Source organism: Halichoerus grypus, chromosome 10 (assembly GCF_964656455.1).
Source record: "Halichoerus grypus chromosome 10, mHalGry1.hap1.1, whole genome shotgun sequence".
NCBI classification, from domain to species: domain Eukaryota; kingdom Metazoa; phylum Chordata; class Mammalia; order Carnivora; family Phocidae; genus Halichoerus; species Halichoerus grypus.
Genome location: NC_135721.1, coordinates 28,724,981 through 28,741,690, shown reverse-complemented (window position 1 = coordinate 28,741,690; position 16,710 = coordinate 28,724,981). Strand labels below are relative to the sequence as shown.

The 16,710-nt window shown below is 43.3% G+C and overlaps 1 long non-coding RNA gene across 1 annotated transcript in view; it reads left to right on the top strand.

Moving 5' to 3' along the window:
• Positions 1-12,890: 12,890 nt before the first annotated feature.
• The window catches only part of LOC144379339 (uncharacterized), a 79,509-nt gene continuing 75,689 nt past the window's right edge, over positions 12,891-16,710 (top strand). The window contains exon 1 of the long non-coding RNA XR_013442161.1: positions 12,891-13,003. This is a non-coding gene — a long non-coding RNA (uncharacterized LOC144379339). The remainder of the gene's footprint in view (positions 13,004-16,710) is intronic.

Sequence of the window (16,710 nt, the reverse complement as noted above, 5' to 3'; positions counted from 1 at the left end):
AATATATACCATCAATACACTTTATTAGAAATTTTAATTTGGTTGTGGAGTTCGCTAATCAGTAACTAAAAGGTCAATTAATATTGAACAATTTAAAAATAATTGCATAATTGCATTGAAATGCTCAGTAAAATCTTCTTGCATAATCTGAACAGTGCTTGAAAGAACACTTATTTAAACAAGAATGTTGTGGGGTGCTATAAGATATGTAGAACAGTAGCATGAACTTAGTGAATTCTTAAACACGCTGGTTTTCCAGATCAGTGAGAGCATCCAATGCAATACGAACTTAATGTGATATATTTTAATAAATGCATTAACAGTTGGTGGCTAAAGAGCATGTGAATGGATGTGTCCATCTGCTCAAAAAAAAAAAAAAAAAAAAAAGGCAGGTGACAGCTGCATACAGCTCCTGCCTTGAGAAAGACAGGGTGCTTTCTAAATGTGAAGGTGCCATGCGTTTGGCCAACACAGTCCCAGTGGGAACCGTTCTCTGAAATGTTAATTGAAGTCATTGGGATGTTATTAGTTTTTAAAGTAATTGATTTATACAAAGTCTCAAGAAAATACTGAATGCCTAATGCGAAAGTCACAGTAAAGCTCAATGTGAACGGGTAGCCCCCGCTTTTCGTAAGTTCGTTTATGCCACTTTGCTTTTATGAAGGACCTACATTACAACAGTACCTGTTTTTCACTAACTGAAAAAATTACGAAGAAGATTTGTGCTTTTACTAAAAAAGCTAAAAGCAAAAATAGCTTTCAGTGCTTGTTTCTCATGGAGCCTTAACAGAGGCAGCGTGCACCCCGAGACGCGAGAGTGACGCCACCAAGCTCCTTCCCCGAGAAAGCCACCACAGCTTCAGACTGTGTCTTTGATTTATTTCGTGCATCCCTTAGCAAGATGTCTCCCAAGTGATCAGAAAAGCCTAAGAAAGGTGATTTTGGGGGGTTGGGAATGCTCAAAAGTTTTCTGTATAAACTAATTGCTAATTGGCAATCAGGAATTGCTTCTTTGCTTTATGCCATTTCGGCATATGAAAGGTTTCATATGAACACTCTACTTTCAGCTAGCGGGGGAAACCTAACCAGTCTCGGGTAACTCAATTCATATGAAGTTTGACACAAAAAAGGCACCAGTAAAACTATATGTCTGTGACGTGGAATCGTAAATGAATAAACACTTTAATTGGCAAATATAGTTAAGACCTGAGGATCCTTCATGGTCATCCCAGTCATTCTGTGAAGTGCTGATCATGTCAGAAGGCTTTAGCTTCCTTCGGGGAGTGTGCGCAGGGGGAAAGCAATGCGGACCATATATTTGGAACTCGACGGGTTGTATTTCATTCCTCGTGGCATTAACATCAACAAGAAGTGGTTGTTATAGCAATACTGGCTTAATATCTATCCACCTGCCTTGACATTGTCAGTGGATGACACTGGATTAGTATTTTATATTTTTATCACTAACCTGGATAGGGCAATTATGAGCATTATCAAGTTTTCAGACAGCACCAAGATGGAAGGGCTTAACACCTCAAAGCTCACACACAAAAAGCACAGTGTAATCTTTTGAGTCAAGAAGCTTGAGAGCTGTTCCAAATCCTCTTCAATGACCTGAGAGTAGTCTGTGGCTCATCATTAAAATGAGAAAGTACAGGGTGCTATCTTCTGTAGGGCCCATTGAGTTGTAAGAATTACCTGGATGACGTTTTGTTCCAACTTAATAGCTTTGCACTAGGTAACACATAATATACAATAAAGCGCTGTCAAAAACTCTCAAACTGGATCCAGGATGTTGGCTGTGTGTGTTAGCAGGCCTATGAAAATCTCCTCTCCATCGCTATTCATTTCCTTCATAACACTTTGTCTTAATTAGTAATTCTAAATTTGTTTGTTGAATGATTTTCTAAACACTGGAACTATGTCTTCTTTTTTTTTTTTAAAAAGATCAGCATGTTCCCTGTATCTAACACTTATTATGTGTTTTATATTCTTTGAAGAATAAATGAACCAAATTTATATTTACTGATTTTTCCACAGAAGTCCAGAATTCATTTTCATCAAGGGCTCCAGTTTGAACCTGAGCTATGACAGCTATTGAGTTCAGATGCATCTGGGTTCATCCCTTTGGAGAGAGGGAGGCACCCAGGAATCTGCATGTATTTCATTAAATTAATGTACATGGGAGGAAGAGGAGTGAAAATATGGTCCCAAAGCTTCCTGTATGGAGTACCACGATGAAAGGGGGGCAGGAGCTGAAGGACTTGTTTCCATGAGGGCTCTGAGATATGGTGTATGATGTAAGTGGGTGAGAGACAATCGCCCCATTGCTCCCAGGACCATTCTGGTACCTCAAGGATTGGCATTTTTGGGAGGCTACAGGTGTTACCGACATGAATATTCTCATGAGGAACAGTACCAGTGCTGGAGGAGATGCATTCAGTAAAGTGGACGTCAAATGGAGGGCAGAGGAAAAGGAGAATGTGGCAGAATGTATATTTCACAGACTGGTTCCTGATCCCGAGAGACACCTTTGAGCATTCCCAGATACAATAAGGGAGGGTTTGAACCTTTTTAAGTCGGTGGGGCTAAGAGCTGATGACATGTGCATTATTTCTGATTCTATGAAGTCATCTGTTACCTGTAGTTCAAGAGGCATGAGGCAGCTTAGGGTACAGTTCTGTCAGGCATTTTTTTTTATACCTTGCTAGTTCCTTGGTTGACAACCTTCAGTTAATATGGCTAACTGACATATTTCACTGTATCTAATTGTCTTTCAAGCTTCTGGTCTGACAGAAATTCTGGGCTGGAGATTCCATGAATCACAGCAAATCCATGCCTTAAGGATTCATCATGTGGATGTTCTGACAGGAGAGGCAAATTCAAGGAGACCGGATATTCTGGGTGTGAACTCCCATCCTCACCGGGAAGCTCCAGGAGGGCAAGGTTTGTATCTTAAACACTTCTGTGTCCTCACAACCTAGCACCATGTCTGGCCCAGAGGAGATGCTCAGGAAATATTTGTTGAACAATGTTTTATTTAACTTTATAACCCTGACAAGGTGGAGTGCGTGGAGTTGACTGTTTAAAGAAGATCATTATTTTCATGGAAAAAGGGAAAGGAAAAACAAGTGAGGATCTCAACAGATTCTATAAAGCAAGGTTTCTGACCCCTTTTTTTTTTTTTTTTTTTTTTTTTGCCGTTAATCCATCTTTCTACCTCTCTGTTCTCTCCACTCTAACGGCTGCTTCTCTGACCTGCTCCCACCTGGAGCCTTGAAGAAACCACAATACCTGTCAGCTGGGTTCATGGGGCAGGTAATGTAGCCAGCGCAGGGGACACTCTGAAATGTGTTCAGTGTCTTTTTCCTCTAAGTGCCATTCCTCGTACTAAGAAATTGAATCGTGTGGGACAAGTTCACTGAGATTTGTAAGCTGAACTCCCTGGCTAGGAGGCAGGGATGACATCTAACCACTGCATCTTGCCCATCCTCACTCAACAGTATCTCCTTCCCTTAACATTATCCCAGCCTACTCTCCTGCTCACTTGATTCTTTCCTGAGAAACACCAAGTATTTGGAACATCACAGATGGCCTGATTCTAATGGATGCTGTCATGGCCTTCTGTAATTAAGACAATAGTTGCTGGACACTGTAAGGACTGAAATAATGGTGTAAAACTCTTTAGGTTTCATTGGCCTAGTTAAGCTTATAGTATCAGAACAAGAAATGTGTCTATCTCCTGCCCAAATTGTAATGGCACCATGCTACCAACATGGTGGGTCAATGGGAAGGACCATCTAGGCTGTATGCTCCATAGAAATGGAGTACACATGGGCAGTCCTTCCAGAAGGAACACACCATTAAGGGTCAGCTGGGACTCAGTGAGCCAATCTTATTCTCTTCCCAGTGATGTTAGTACACAGTCAGTGGTGCCATCCCAGGCTATGGGTGTCACACTCCACTCTGAGCAGTGGCTTGGACAAAGCTTGCCTCAGTGTCATGATGTTTTAGTTTAATGAAATGGAAAGTTCCCTGTTCCACTTCTAGTCCTATTTACATAAAACATTTTAAGGAAGAATACCATCATGTGGTACTTTTCTTCATCAAAATATGTAAATTAATCCAGCTCATTTATCCAGTCAGTGCATATTTACTGAGTGCCTACTATGTGCCAGATCCTCTTCCAAGCCCTGGAAATACGCCAGTGAACAAATCTTTAAGTAGCTCAGGCTTATTCTAGCAAAGTTAAATTTCCACTGTTTTGGAGGTATGGAGGCTCAAAGATAGCTCTTGATGTTGTAGTGGGGTTTTGGCTTTGTTTTCTTCTTGTTTACTGTTCCTGTAGAAACACGGACTCAACTACATCTTTGGTTGTTCCCTTTTCTCTTCCTTCCCTTGCTTTGGCTTTCTTTTATTTTTTTCCTTCCTCCCTCCTCCCTTCCTTCCTCCTTTCTTTTTTCCTTTTGCTTTCTGGCCACGCTAGTTTAAGTGTCACAAGCACGTACAAGACAGTGACTGACAATTTAATAACAGAGAATGAAAGCCTTGAGATGTCAGTAGAAAGTAGAAAAATAGGAAGCTAAAGTCACAAATGCATGGCAATCTAAAAGACAGAGCTCTCAGGGATGCCTGGGTGGCTCAGTTGGTTGAGCGTCTGCCTTCAGCTAAGGGTATGATCCCAGGGTCCTGAGATAGAGCCCCACATCAGGCTCCCTGCCCAGCGGGGCGTTGGCTTCTCCCTCTGCCTCTGCCTGCAGCTCCCCCTGCTTGTGCTCTCTCTCTCTGACAAATAAATAAATAAAATCTTAAAAAAAAAAAAACACACACAGAGCCCTGCCAACTTTATTTTTGTATGTATGTTAGCCATTTGGCGACCTGCACATTGGGAAAGAATTAGGGATACACTTACGGTATTAGCTAAATGATAAATGGTCTTAGTGATGCGGGGCTGCTAAGTGGAAGGGCCATCTGACTCTTCCTTTCTGAGATTCTCCTGTCTCCAATCTGCCCATCGATTAGCATCTCCAGACACACCCCTCTTCCTTGACGGAGAGCTTGTTCTATGGGGAGACGATTGGCAGCAATCAGGCCTGACTTTATTTGCAGGAGGTGTTGCTTTCCTGTAGGCCTCTCCTGAGGTGCAGGGGAGGGGTGCCGTCACAACTGGAGTCTGAGAAACCTCCAAGCCATCTCTGACTACCACAGGTGGTATAATGCAAAATACCGTCTCCCGATTGCTCGTTCCCATGCCTCATGCCCTTCTGCTCAGAATGCTCACTCTCCTTGCACTTGGTCCTCTGACTGTCTCTGAAGGGCATCTGCAGAGCTGGCAACTGCTTTGCAATTGCCTCCCGGGGAAATGCGGCCAGTGGAGGAAAGAGGCCCTGGAGGCCCAGAGGCCTCCTCCTCTGACCCGCCCCTGCCACGCCGTTGCCCCCACTGACTTGCGTCTCTCCGCCCCTGCAGCAGCCTCGGGCTTGGGGGCAGTGACAGAGCTTTTGCCCACTCGATTTGTGATTCTTGGTTGAGTTTATATTTCTTGATGACCACGTGTTTCTTTTGCTCATGTCTTCCTGTCCCCATTCAGTTTGAATGTTACTTCAGGGTGGGAACTGTCTGAGTGTTTTCACGTTTCAACAAATACGAACTGAGCAGGTTCAAGTGTCAGTCACAAGAGAAAGAAAATGAACCAGTTCCTGCCTCTTTTCCTCATTTATTTACGTTGCTCATTTGTCTTTCATGCGGTCAGCAAGTACGGACGGAGCACCTACTCTATGCCGTCCATTGTTGCCCGTGGGGATATACAGACAATATTTCCTGCTGTAATATTCTAGAAGGGGGAGATAAGCAATAAACAAATAAGCACATGGTGTGTCATATTGTGATAAGTGCTATGGAGAAGAATCCTGCAGGAATGGGTGGTTGCAATTTTATTTTTTTTATTTTTTCACTTGAGAGACAGAGAGTGTGCGAGAACATGAGAGAGAGAGAATGTGAGAGAGCACATGAGCAGGGGGAGGGGCGGAGGGAGAAGAAGCAGCAGACTCCCCGCTGAGCAGGGAGCCTGACACAGGGCTCAATCCCAGGACCGTGGGATCATAACCTGAGCCGAAGGCAGATGCTTAACTGACCGAGCCACCCAGGCACCCATGGGTGGTTGCAATTTTAAACAAAAAGATAGGGGAAGGTGATTTTAAGCTCAAAAATTGAATAACTATTTTCCCTTCTGCCTGGAATGCATTGTGCCCAATCTCCATGGCAATTCATACCCTACCTGCCCTATGAAACCCAGCTCCAACAGCTGTCATATTTATACTTACGCCAAAAAAAGTATGTAACAGTTATCTGAGATTGAAGTTTAACTGGGTGTCCCGTGTTTTCTCTGCTACCTTAGCACCCCATGCTTCCCTCTTATGAACCGCCACGCCCTCTCTTCTCCTCTTAAGGCACCAGAGTCTCCGGCGGTGTCACATTTATGTGGAGACAGATTTTATCACCTCCTCTCCTCTAAGCACACTGATGTCAAACCTTCCCTGATTCGTCTCTGTATCTCTGCACCGTGGAGCCAAGAACTGGCTCTTAGTAGGTGTATGTATATTTATTTACTTGGGTGCACAGGGTGTTTACATGGACCCTGAGATGAGAACATTTCCTAACTAGGCAAGTTCTTTAGGGCCACAGCCTTTTACTGAAGTCAGAATTCTCCACCACCTAAAGCCGTGTTTCCTAGAACACTCAGTGGGCTCCTAAATGTCTCAATCTCCTGCTCCAACACTCTCTTCTGTTGAGTATGGGCTAAGGTCGCGTAGTTCAGAGAGTTTAGGCTGCTCTTGCCAAAGCGCACGCTGACAAAGGTGCTCACTGACAGATCCATATCCATTTGGGAGAACTCCCAAGGCTGTATATAACTAGATACGCTGATGCTCTGTGATTATTCTGAATCCCCAGGGTAGGATCTCTGAGACTTTTGACTTGGTTGGAATCAGAGTTCTTTACGGGTCACTTAGTCCAAACTTCTCCTGATTCCCTCTATCCTGTCTTCACTCAGTTACTTGTCAGCTAGCAGGCGCCAAGCATTTCTACTAACAGGAACCACGAACCACTTGACTTCTCCACTGCTCCTTATAACTTTCAGCCCCTTCCCTCACATCCTCCCATTCTAGTCCTCCCAGAGTGCTGAACCTTCCCAAGTGCTGAGTCTTCCCAAAGTGCTGTGCTGGGTGGTCAAGTCAGGTCAGGCCAGGCTTCGATCCTTGTCCCTTCTGCGAGTGTTCCTGGGGCAGCTTCCTCTGCTCTGGGCTATCGATCAGTCACTGCTATGTTTACTTTCTGTCTCATAGAAATTTGTTCAAAGCTAGCCTCCTCTGATGACTTTTCATCCCCTTGTTTCTTGCTGTATGTTTACATTTAAAAAACATCTTTTAGGTTTTTTTTTTTTTTTTAAAGGATCCCCCTGGAGGGAGAAGAATTAAGCATGCGAGTTTATTTTGCCAACTTGCAGAAGTCCTCAATGCAATTGAAAGAATTCCATGGGACACCCTTTTGCTCTAAAATATTTCTTAAACCAACCTAATCCAGCCATGCTACCCTCATGCCCTGGGAGTAATGGCATTTTCTTTAGAAACCATTGTGAATCATGCAACATTCAGGGGTCTGCTGGAGTTCACGCAGCTGATTCTGTGCACCTCTTTACAACTCTGCCATACCAGCGGCTTGAAACTGGCCACGCTGGGAGCGTCTGCACCGTACAAAATGGCAAATGCCACCAACCTGGGCTCTCTCGCCCCATCCCCCAACTGGTGAGCTCGTTTACTAGCAGACATCTGAATATATTCTGTGGGAAGAGGGTGAGTGTGGGATGAAACCCTTTCCTTGACACCCACTATACCTCAGCAGAGTTACTTTATCAGCCTCGCTGAGCATTCCCTGGAAAGTCAGGGAGTTGAGTCTGAGAGGATGTGGTAAGATTCAAGACAGGGAGGTTTCAACTGCAAAAAAATCAAGTCCTCAAGGCCCAGAGCACAGCAAATTCCAAGGGAGATATTTGGAGGGTGCCCATGTGAGGAGGTATTGCCCAACGGGAGCTGGAGAAAGTGCTAGAGCCAACTTCAGAATTAGCTGTGGGTTTTAGAGTGAACAAAGACAGGAGACGCAGAAGCAGAAAGTTGGCTTTTTCTTTCTTTAAGGAGCTGACCTTGCTAGAGCTAGGGTGAACCATTCATCTCACCCCCTTCCTTCCCCCCAACAGGGACCTGACACATCTGCTCGACTACCAGGAATGGCAGCGAGTGCAAACACCTGCCGGCCCTGCTAATTACCAGATGCCCCCCAGGACGAGGGCTGCGGTGTAACACCTGGGCAGAGGTGGCTGACTCTGTTAGAACCAGAGAACGCTGGCATTGCAGTTACTGCAGAGACCTGGATCATTAATCAGAGAAATAGTGCTTTGTACCTGGGAAGCAGGGCAACAGAGGGTCTTTTACTTCCGATTAGCGGGTGTTTGTTACAAAAGGAACGTAAACAGATTTCCTTAACTTTCCTGCAGTTGACATCTTGGAAGAGCCTGATGCGAACTCATTTGTATTTGGGTAAAATTTGTTGCCCGAAACATTAATGAAAGGGGTACTCACCAGGTTGCCTTCTCTGTAAATGACCTTAGTATTTCTCTGTGATCAGATTGTGCATCCATTTATTTTAAACCCAGGCACTTTGATAATGTGGGCATCAGCGTCGTGGCTGTGAAAAGGCTCTGGAGAACACTATTTAACAATTTCCCTTTCCGTTGTACCATGCCCGGCAGCCTTTGCAGTGTTTCTAATTTATTGTTAGAGGAATGATACGGCAACTTTTTTTCTCTAGTATTTTCTGCGTGCCATTGTGCCAGGCCCTGCGTGAAGCGCTGCGTAAAAATAATCGCATTTAATTCTTATAACAACTCCATGAGGAAAGAAATTGGTGACCTCCATGAGAGGTCACCTCCCCAACCCCCATTTACAGGTGAGGAAGCTGAGGCTCAGAAAGCTTAAGAGATTTGACTCAAGTCCTGCGTCTTCCCATCCGTCTGGCCTGCCTGCCCACTGAGGTGCTTTAGAAGTCATGCTTGCGGAGGGGGGTGTGTCACATGCAGGAGGGGGCCAGTTCTTGGAGCTTACCTCAGGGTGGGGATATTTTGACCTTCTTCTAGTTTTGACTGTTATATACCTCAGGTTCTTTAGTCTTTCCGCTGATTTGTGACCAGGACCTCTGCCTTCCTGGGGTTGGGGGGCAGACATGTGGCCTGTGCTTTCAAGGAAGAGAAGTAGTGTTCAGGCGCCTGCAGCAAATGCCCACTGTCACCACGTACACGGGAATGATAGCAAGGTCAGATCTGAATTGTGATATGAAACAAAGTCCCTGTTTTTTCTGGTTCCAAGCATACCTTTCTTTATTAATGTTATTTATGAAGGGTAGTTGGAAGAAAGGCAGGCAGGGACAAGGGACCCCCGCCCTAAGAGGAAACCACCCTTAAAAGGATTTTACACCACCCTGGAAGGAGCCCTCAACCCTTTCCCACGTGATAGGTAGATGACAAAAACCTGATTGGGTGACAGGCCCGCGGAGGGTTAATCAGATTAAAACAGCCCGACTTGGGGCGCCTGGGTGGCTCAGTCGGTTAAGCGTCTGCCTTCGGCTCGGGTCATGATCCCAGGGTCCTGGGATCGAGCCCCACATCGGGCTCCCTGCTCAGCGGGAAGCCTGCTTCTCCTTCTCCCACTCCCCCTGCTTGTGTTCCTGCTCTCACTGTGTCTCTCTCTGTCAAATAAATAAATAAAATCTTAAAAAAAAAAAACAAAAAAACAGCCCGACAACAAAAACCCCTAGATCTAAACGCAAAATCCGAAACCCCCTCAGGTCCCCTCCCTCTTTGGGAGCTTTGTACTATCACTCAGTTATCGCTCAATAAACTTTGCTTTGCTGCCCACCACTCTTCGTCTGGTCTACCTCTTCATTCTCCAAAGGGGCGTGACCAAGAACTGTGGGCACCGAAGGAAAAGAAATCCTACAACATTACTGTATGCTATGTCATAAAAGTAGTTTTTTTACCTGCCTGCACTGCAAATACTTAAAGGATTTTTGTGGGGTTTTTTTAGAATAAAGAAAAATGAGAAAGTGTGTGTCTTCCTTTCATGAACCTGAATATGATTTCCAATTTCAAGATAATGTAAAAGGAAGCATATTTCATCTAGGCAGCATGGCTAGGAAACAGAAAGCAACACAACAGTCCTTTTAAAACAATTAATCTTCAGAGTAGTGTCTCCATTGAAGACCTAATCCAAAAGGAACCTTGGTTATTTATCTGCTGCCATTTGAGGTGATAACTAGAGTTAAGATTTCCTTGGAGCAAGTGCTAATCACGCAACTTTTATTTAAACATTTAAAAATCAACAGCAAACTATTACTTTAGGAAAAATTTAAGACTTATTTTAAACCTCTTTATATTCACTGGGGTTGAGGAGATTCAAAATCAAGGTGGTGGAGCAGAGGATTTTTCGGGCAGTGTGAATACTCTGTGTGATGCTTTAATGCTGGAGACGTATCCTGTCAGGAAACACAGGCATCTTGTTGCTTAGAATGCCCCACGCCTCATTTTCCAGGACTTGGAGGCCATTTCTTGGAAGCCCCAGAGCCCAAGGCTTCATTTATTCTCTGTTACACGACTCTCCCTTCAAAAATGGCAGGTATTTCCATCTTCAGTGTCCCTGGAGATAAGCACACCAGCTCTTCACTATAACTGTTTTTGTTAATAATTGCTCAGGTGAACTAGGAGACGGCAGAAACCAAACCCATTGAACAAAGTCACCTCGCAAGGGGGTCGGGAATCTCAGGTTTTCAATCCAGTCGATATATCTGGGATCCCTTTCTTACAGACCCCTCAGATCCAGTTCTTCTCTTTTATTCGTTATCTCACCAAGCCTCTACAGCCCCTCAGCCTTCAGGTGCTCTGGGAACCAGTTCTCTACCTTGAGCTTGTAGCAGAATCTCCCAGGCCTTGGTATAATTGAGGGGTCCCAGGCAGGGGTTAGGTCTGCACTGGGAACAAGGATTTGCATTTCTAACAACTTCCCAGGTGCCCTGATGCAGGGACCATCCTTTGAGAACCGCTGCTCTGGGAGACACAGGCCTGCAGATATAATTCAGGCAGAAACATCTGTTATTTAAAGGAGGGAGGGGTCACCAGATAAACTACAGAATTCTCAGTTGAGTTTGAATTTCAGATAAACAAATAATTTTTAAATGTACATATGTCCCAAATATTGCATGGGACAGACTTATATTAAAAAATTATTTGTTGCTGATCTGAAATTCAAATTTATTGGAGTGCCTGTGTATCCTGCATTTTTATTTGCTAAGTCTGGCAACTCTATTTCAAGGGTATAGCATTTGCAAACTTCCTGATAGCATAATAGCTACTTGGTGACTCAGGCTATTTTCTTAGATATTTTCCTCTACCATCTAGCTCTCAGGCTCCTGAAATGGATTTTCCAACTCTGAGATGGGGCTGTCCTGTCCCAACCCTCCACTGAGACACCCCTCTAGGACCTACCTGTTGACTTAGCGCATTCTAGGGTTTCCTATACTATAATTCCTTGGAGGTTACTATTGCCATGTCTTCTAGTGGAACATTCCTTTTCAGTACCTGAGTCTTTCAATATGCTTTAATAGTGGTGATGTTAGACCAAGGCAGGGAAGAAGGTAGAGCCCACAAAGCACACAGTCAGCTCCCCTACTCTGCTGATGCCAAGACTGGCCAAGCTGGTATCCCTGAAAAGACTCCCCCTGCCAAACAAGATCAGAGAAGGGTGGTGTGTCTGTCAGAGCAAGCAAGCCTCGTAACTTTGTTATGCAGAATGAATGTTAATAACTTATCGTGTGTAAATGCTGTTCCTAGGCAAGTTAAGGATTGCAATTGGTGTTTAATTTTAAAATGCCATTATTGCTTCTGTGAAGTCATTTCTGAAGTTTGACAAGCTTACTTGCAAGGATGTGTCAATTTCAGAATATTGTTCCTAAAAGCACAAAAGATTTCTTTGGCATTGACTATAATGATGATAATGACAAGATAGATAAGGAAATTATTGAATGGAGACCAATCTCACGAGCCTTCAGTTTAGCTGGAGTTCAATGTCCGAGAGTTCATCTGCCACTTCTGATCATTTATTTCCAAAGCAGCAACTGTATTCGAACTCACAGCCCAGCATCATTGTGAAGACTGCAGAGTTCGGGTCTGACAATTTGCTGCAGATTTCTGGAGTGAATATTTAGAAGGGCAACATAGTTCTCTTCTTTCGAATACTAATAATTCTGATTCAAAGAACAGTAACTCGAAGCGTTTTTCCAGGAATGCAGTCCTATTTCCAGACACTCTAATAAAGCTAATCGGAACCTTGAGGCTTTATTTTTGTTTTTCTCTGAGGAATGGATTCCTGTTAAGTATTTGCATTATAAGTCTGAAACCTACCATTGTTTGAGAAACAGATGTTAGAAGAGAATGTGGTCAAAAACAGGAAGAAATGACTATAGCTGAGAACAGATATTTATTTTCACATGAGATGGCTACGTATCTAGTGGCTTCCCATAAAAAGCCATCAATGAATGAAAAAAATCAAAGAAGAAATGTGTCTGTTGTTTGTGTGCAAAAATGTTATTACTAACCCGCCATTAGAAGTGGTGTGCGTTTTGGGTGAGGTCGGATGCATTTGGGCAATGTCACTCATAGGCTTTTGCCTCATCATACTATTAATCAGTAGCAAGCATCTGCAAATGAGATAGCCAAGATTTTCTGGCGTGTTCTGTGGTCAAGGAAAAGGGCCAGTTTTCTGCTCCTAAGGGGAAGGGAGCCCATTTTCTCAACCCCACTGGCATTGTGCTTTTGCGCTGGGCAGCGCATGCTGCAACGCTATCTGGCAGTAGACCGGCGCGGCAGAGACTTGGAGGGTTTCATAAACGTCAGAGTTGAAAGGTATCGTGCATTTTCTTACCCAGAAAGACAGTCTACCCTTTCTCTGCTATACTCCGAGCTGATGAAAAACGCAGGGAGAAACAGTAGTCTATGAATACGGTCTCGGCTTACATTCCTTTTTTTTTTTTTTTTAAAGATTTTATTTATTTATTTGACAGGGAGAGACAAAGCAAGAGAGAGAACACAAGCAGGGTGAGTGGGAGAAGGAGAAGCAGGCTTCCCGCTAATGCGGGGCTCGATCCCAGGACTCTGGGATCACTACCCAGCCCGAAGGCAGACGCTTAAGGACCGAGCCACCCAGGTGCCCCTCGGCTTACATTCTATACCGAGAAGCTATTTTGTTTGTTTGTTGGGTTTAACAGATTGTGCTTTAATTACAAGCCATTAGCTAGTCATTAATACATAAAACAGTTTGGATTTCATAAATATTTTTGAATATTATTCAACTCATTCAACATTTTAGTCTACAGAGAGAATATCTGATTTAGGTGAAATACTTGAGTTAACTGACATCACATCACTTGCGGATAGGATAGCCCAGCCCTTCTGACTCAGTCCAGGGGGGCCCTGAGGGTGGGGTAGGGGTGGGGGCTCTCTGCACTCGGACTGCCTTTGCTCCAGTCCTGACTGCCACTTACTGATGCGTGGCCTTGGGCAAGCTAAGTCCTCTGTTCCTCCATTCCTTTATGAACCAAATGAAGGCAGTTTTATTACCAATATCCGAAAACTGTTTTCAGCATGAAGTGAGATAATCCATGTGAAGTGCCTAGCATCGAGTGAGCACTCAATAAATATTAGATAAAAATAGAATAAAATTAAACAAAATTTTAACCGTATCTTCACTATATCTGATGGATCTCTTATTATATTTTGCAGTTGTTGAATGAAGTATAGAGTATGTTGGCTACCTAATAAAATTTAACCAATGAATATTTGAATTTTGGAATAAACTTACACACTGACTAGGGATTCATTGGATACCGGTAGTAAAAGTACTAAGGGCATATTTAATACAATTAAAGATCCCTTGGGGTGCCTGGGTGGCTCAGTCGGTTAAGCGTCTGCCTTCGGCTCAGGTCATGGTCCCAGGGTTCTGGAATCGAGCCCCGCATCGGGCTCCCTGCTCCGCGGCGAGCCTGCTTCTCCCTCTTCCTCTGCCTGCCTGCTCTGCCTACTTGTGCTCTCTCTCTGTCAAATAAATAAATAAAATTAAAAAAAAAAGAATAAAGATCCCTTATATTCTGTCATCACTCTAGGATCAACTTTTGCCTATTGCCTAAAGCCATAAAGAGAACAGTACAAAATAAATGTAGTTTCATTTGGCTTCATTAAAAATGGTGTTTCTAATCTTATTATTTTCACATTTATTAATAAGCTTGAGTTTTTTAAAAAAAAATCTCAACGTCTATGATTCTTGGACTTGGACGGTGGCACCATTAAGCCATTGGAAAACCAGTGAGTGGAAACAGTGCACTCTTCAAGGATGTGGTTTCTGTGGTCTGGCTCACTCTGTCGTAGCAGTCATGGCTTGGTGGGCGGGAAAGTAGGCATGGAAGGAAGTTGGGCAAGGTAGTGAGGTGGTGTCAGTGGTAATCCGAGTGGTTAGACCACTCGAACTGTGAAAATTTAGTGTTGGTGATTTCCTGGCTGCAACAGTTTTCTTTGATGTAGTCTCCAGTCTCTAGGGCCAGAGAGATCCAAGAACCAACAGAGAGGGGTGTTGGAAAGGAAGGAGGTAAGCTAAGGGAACACACAGAATAGTGAGTCTTCTCTGTGCCTTATTTGCTTTCCCACTGAGCAACTGGAGGACCTTGGGATTTTTTTTACCTAGTTGGAATGGGCACTCACTGCTACTCCAGTCTCGCCCTCTGTGGTTGTAGATGAAGACCCTACTTTGGTAATTCTTGCCTCTACGAGGGACTTTATGTGAGTCATGGACATTCTCAAAGATAATTTCTGCAAAAGTAAAATGTGTATTTGCTGGCTGACTTATTCTGTGAATTGATTTGATAAAACTGATTCTTGCTTCATATCTTAAATGTTTTACACAACCTAACAGAAGAAGAAGCTGAAAAGCATTGCATCACATCTAACACACAGGGCTGGGCTTTCTCCCATATCACAAAGGCACTTGCTTATTGTGTCTTCTACTGATTTATCTTGTTTCCTTTTGTTCAATTAATTGCTGATGTCATCTCTTTTGGCTTTTTCTGAAAGGGTAGCTAGGCTTGCTTTGTTAACTGTTTTATATGCTAACACATATCAAGTCATATTTGACAGAACTACCATTATCAAGCACTTACTATATATTCTCTGTATGCTGATCTCTCTTTAGGAAACCTTATATATGTTACTTCATCTAAGTCTTGTTGCAAGCCTGCAAGAAAGACATTCCTTCCATTCACAGAGATTCTGAAACTCAGAATGTTTAAATACTGTGCTCAAGTTTCAACATGTAGTGAGTGGTATTCAAAACGAATACAGTTCAACTCCTAATGTTCCTTCATTAGGCTATGAAGACTTAGACTTTTGTCTTCTTAGCACTGAATTACTTTGTATAGAACCCAACACAGTTTTTATAGTATTTTTGCTGTCTTTCCAGATAATGCTATCTCTCTTACACTCTCAGTTCATTTCAACATTGTTCAGCTTCTGCACAAATCAAGATTTTTTTCTCTATATTTCAAATGTATAGAATTGACCACACTATTTGCAGCACAGTGCAAGGCACTGTAGGGCATACAAAAATACACGACTCATGGTCTATAACCTTAGGAGGTTCTATTTTAATGGGAAAAAAGTGAGCATGATAAAATGTCTATAATATGAGGCAGAATGAAAGTACCATTATTGAGATATAATCCATGATAGGAATTTCCAAGGAGAAGGCAACCACAGAAGCCATTTCCCCTTTGAATCTTGGTTGAGATTTGGCTTTTTTTTTTTTTTTTAACTAGGTATTTATGGGGAGGGAGGACCAGAGAGAAAGTTCACTGGCCACATTTCAATGGTTCATTGTCACTGCCTTATCTCTCTCACACTTGGGTGTTGTGGGGGAGTGGGGGTTTCTTAGGACTAGCTGACAGAGAAGGAGAAAACCCAAGCTTGGTTCATGAATGGGCTGGCTTGGCATATTTATGAATGTCAACATTGAACTGCTGCTGCATGACAACCCCATTTAGGGGTGACCCTGAAAGACAGTGGAGCGGAGACTTCTCAGTGGACACATCTTTGGGTATTGTACTTGGTAGTCCACTTCGTGTGGAGAGAGAAACTGAGGTAAGGATAAATTTGGACTTCTGAACAGTGGCAAAATGACTTAGCTGATTGATCATGTTCTGGAAGGAGCAAGATTAGCAGATTAGGAATAAGTAGGTTGGGGCAAGAGGACCTATAGGATTAGCCACAGAGTGTAAATATATTTGCATCCTGCATTAGCATGTACCAGAGAGCTTCTGCTGTGGAAGAGGCACTGCCCAACCAAAAGAATGACTCAGCCACTTCACATCAGCCGGAGACATATTCTGACGTTAGGGGCGAAAGAGTTTCCTGATGGATTGGATGTGGAATATGATCGACAGAGAAGAGTCAAAGATGACTCCAAGATTTTGGCCTAAGCTACTGGAAAAATGGAGTTGCCATTAATTGAGGTTGGATAAAGAAGATTTTTGCATGAAGATTAGGAGTTCAGCTTGGGACATGTTGGT